The 3,514-nt window shown below is 37.3% G+C and overlaps 1 long non-coding RNA gene across 1 annotated transcript in view; it reads right to left on the reverse strand.

The window, feature by feature from the left end:
• Nucleotides 1–443: 443 nt before the first annotated feature.
• The window catches only part of LOC141546998 (uncharacterized), a 54,583-nt gene continuing 51,512 nt past the window's right edge, over nucleotides 444–3,514 (reverse strand). The window contains exons 2-3 of the long non-coding RNA XR_012483488.1: nucleotides 2,195–2,348; nucleotides 444–1,460 (exon numbers count right to left, since the gene is read on the reverse strand). This is a non-coding gene — a long non-coding RNA (uncharacterized LOC141546998). The remainder of the gene's footprint in view (nucleotides 1,461–2,194; nucleotides 2,349–3,514) is intronic.

Below are 3,514 nucleotides of genomic sequence, written 5' to 3' on the forward strand. Positions count from 1 at the left end.
AACAAGTGTACAAGCCAAGTGGCCCACAATGCAGTTTTCAAAGTGTTTGGTTTCCAGAGTTGTCTGAGATGTATTTCAGCAGGGAAGTCAAAATATTCAGTAAAAGTTGATGGAACCCAACACCAACTATTAGCTTAACCCAAACCACAAGCTTTGGGTGGGTCTCAAACATTTTTTGGAGTAAGCTCTAGCTCCTCTTGAGGGTCTCTGGGAAGAACTGAATTAAATTAATTGAATGTAATTAAACAATAGCTACCCACATAAGGCTAGATTCCACCAATATTAATAAATAATAAAGTATGTTTTCCTGCAAATGCCTAGCACACTATGGATGATTTTTAGTCATTTATTGGTAAAATGGAAACTAAGACAACTAATGAAAAGGACCTCTTTTTCCAGCCCTTTCACTCCCTCATTCAAGGGTTGTTTGGTTCCTCATCATGCCTACATTTTCCTAGGATCCTCTTTTCGTAGGGTTACATGGAGAGAAAGGGAAAAGTGAGAAAGGAAATTTAGGAAAGTGGGGAGAGACAGTGGGTCATAGGAGCACATCAAGACTGATCATGAAAGTTCAGCATTAGTGACTGATCATGAGCCTGCTAAGCATGCTTCCCATCCCCTTGGCAGGATGAGGGAATAAATATGCAAGATGAGACATATAGTTATAGACAAAATCAGTAGGTAGATCTGTTTTGCTTGATTCTGTTTATTGGCTAAAAAAGAGGGCTTATATTCTTGAAGGAGTGATGGCGACACAGAGAAAATCAGAAAAGACTATCAATAAAACATTTAAAAGTACACATAAGAGAAGGAAGGAAGCTCAGCAGTGGTCACAGACAAGCAGGACTGTTCTGTTACTCTCACATTAAATTTATATTTTAAAAATTATACATAACAGAAATACACAATTTATGTTGTTTTCCGTTCTTTGTTGAAATGTTCATATTTGTTAAGTTCATGAAAAAAAGGAATTAAAAATATGATTAAATATGAGAGCTTTATCTTGCGGTTCTTTAATACCTTGTTTATTGGACATTATTGTCTTAGATGCATGGCAAATACTCAGTGCTTACTGATTGAAAAATAATTGCTATTCCATGGAGTCCAGATGTTATTAAATGCTTACTCCAGCAAGATTAGCTAAAATATAACATTCAGGCTTGCAAAGAACTTTGTACATAGCTCATTGTCTTCTCACAACAACTCTGGAAGGGGGGTAGATGCTATCAAAATGTCCATTTTACAGATATGGAAACTGAGGCAGATACAGGTTAGTGACTTGTCCAGAATCATATAACTGGGAAGGATCTGTGATTTTAAATGAAGATTTCGGGTCTAAAGATTGAATTTAAAAATTAAATTTAAATTTGAGTCATCTCCTTTTTGTCTATTTGAAAGAAAATTTTAGATTTCTTTGTCTTTGAGGTACATGATGATTTGACACGGCAACGTCTTGGGGACTGAAAGAAAAAAACAGAATGAACGAGGTTTTGCTGACTAGAAAATTCATGTGTGGTCTTGAAAGGTAATTCCCCCTTTCTTCCTCAAATTACTGATTATGAGAACAACATAATTTTCTGTCAGCAAAATTTCAGCTCTTTTCACAGGGTCGGGGAAATGTTCTATGCCCGCTGCTTAGGTCAGAGCATAAATGTTCTCAGTACGTTCCATCACAAGGAGTGGTCTTCCATACATTAAAGAGGGGGCTCAGCCCCTCCTGTCCTCTTTCTATACAAACTCTTCCATTTCCTCCATCTCAGAATATTTCAGCATCTAGTTCCATTGCCCCTTTAAAACCTGCTTTCAGGAAAGGCTCAGACATCAGTTATTTAAAACTTAATTCAAATCAACAAACATGTATTAAATGCTTTTGAATGTCAGAGAATCTTCTAGGAATTTGATTGAATTTTAATCTTCATCTTTCCATGGAGAAACTTTTAATTTTTCCCTGGAGAAATTTTGGCCCTTCTCTTTATTGGTCACTATCCCTCCTGGGCTTCTATTTTCAGAAAAGCTCCTCTCAACGTTCCTATTGCTTCTGTTTCTCTGGTTCTCATTCCCCCTCCTATTTTGTTTCCTCTCCCCACCTCATCGGGCATAGAATATGGACTAGGATAAAATCAGTTCTGCCATTGTTTTTGAATGGGAAGTCAACTCCCACTTACCACACTCCCCAACTTATGGTCCTACTCACCATTCCATTAACTTTCTGGACTCAGGTGCCCCTCTGTGGCCATCACTCCCTTTTGCACGTTATATTCTCCATTACAACATAAGCTCCCTGATGGTAGGAACAGTCTTGCTTTTTGTATTTGTATTCCTTGGTCCTTCCCATAGTAATCGACATACTGTAAATATGAAAGTAAGGAATTAACAGATACTTTTTCATTCGTTCACTCTTCCTAAGGAATGAAAGATTTTGTTCCTCATTCAGAGACTTTCAAGCGCATTGAATAGATGGGAGAGAATTCATTTTCTTTTCTTTTCTTTTTTTCTTTTTTCTTTCTTTTCTTCATAGGAGCATCCAGAGACTAGAAATCACACTGAGGGAGAAATAGGAATTGGTTCAACCTTTTTGGAAAGGACTTTGTACAGAAAGAGGAAAATAAAAGTCCCTGCCCTTTGACCAGTGGTCTCATTGCATGGTTGGCAGCATGGTATAGTGAAGTCGGGGTCAAGAGAAACCTTGGTTATACAATCTTCCCTCTGATACTTTACTAACTGTGTGATCCAAGGCAAGTCTCTCCCCCTTCTCCACTCCACTCCCCAAGCCAATCTCCCTCTTGTTTCCTCATCTTCACATTGGATACATAAAACTTGTAGTACATTTATGCTCTGACCTAAGCAGTGGGCATGGAACATTTTCCCAACCCTGTGAAAAGAGCTGAAATTTTGCCGACAGAAAATTACGTAGTTCTCATAATCAATAATTTGAGGAAGAAAGGGGGAATTGCCTTTCAAGACCACACATGAAGGGTTGCTGAAAGAATCAAAGGAGTTAATTTGTATGTGCAAAATGCTTTGCAAAACTTAAAGTGCTAGATATATATATGTATATATATATATTAACTGTTATATTATTATTAGATTATTCTTTAAGTTATTACTTCATTTACTTAAAGAACTATCCCTATCAAAGACCAATCTGTACCCAAATATTCCTAGTAGTATAATTTTCTTTTTGTGGTTGTCCTTGATTTTAATAACTTTTTATTGATTTCATCTGTTTTTGACATCTTCTTGGTAATCCCAAGTCTAGGTCCTAGGAGAAGGGCTCTGTCTGACAACCAGCCTATATAACAACAAATATTTTTAGAGTAGGGAAAAAATCAGCACAATTGAACAATATATTGAAAAGGTCCCCAAATAGTACTACAGGTAACACCTGCGGACCTCCCTTCTCCAAGAAAGGGTGATTTGCTAGGTACGGGGGAGGAGAGCTGACTGAGCTCAGTGAGGGATCAGTTTATAATTTTTGTTTTTTCAGCCTTCTTTTGGATCCCAGGTAATCTGA

The sequence above is a fragment of the Sminthopsis crassicaudata genome, chromosome 6, assembly GCF_048593235.1.
Source record: "Sminthopsis crassicaudata isolate SCR6 chromosome 6, ASM4859323v1, whole genome shotgun sequence".
NCBI lineage: Eukaryota > Metazoa > Chordata > Mammalia > Dasyuromorphia > Dasyuridae > Sminthopsis > Sminthopsis crassicaudata.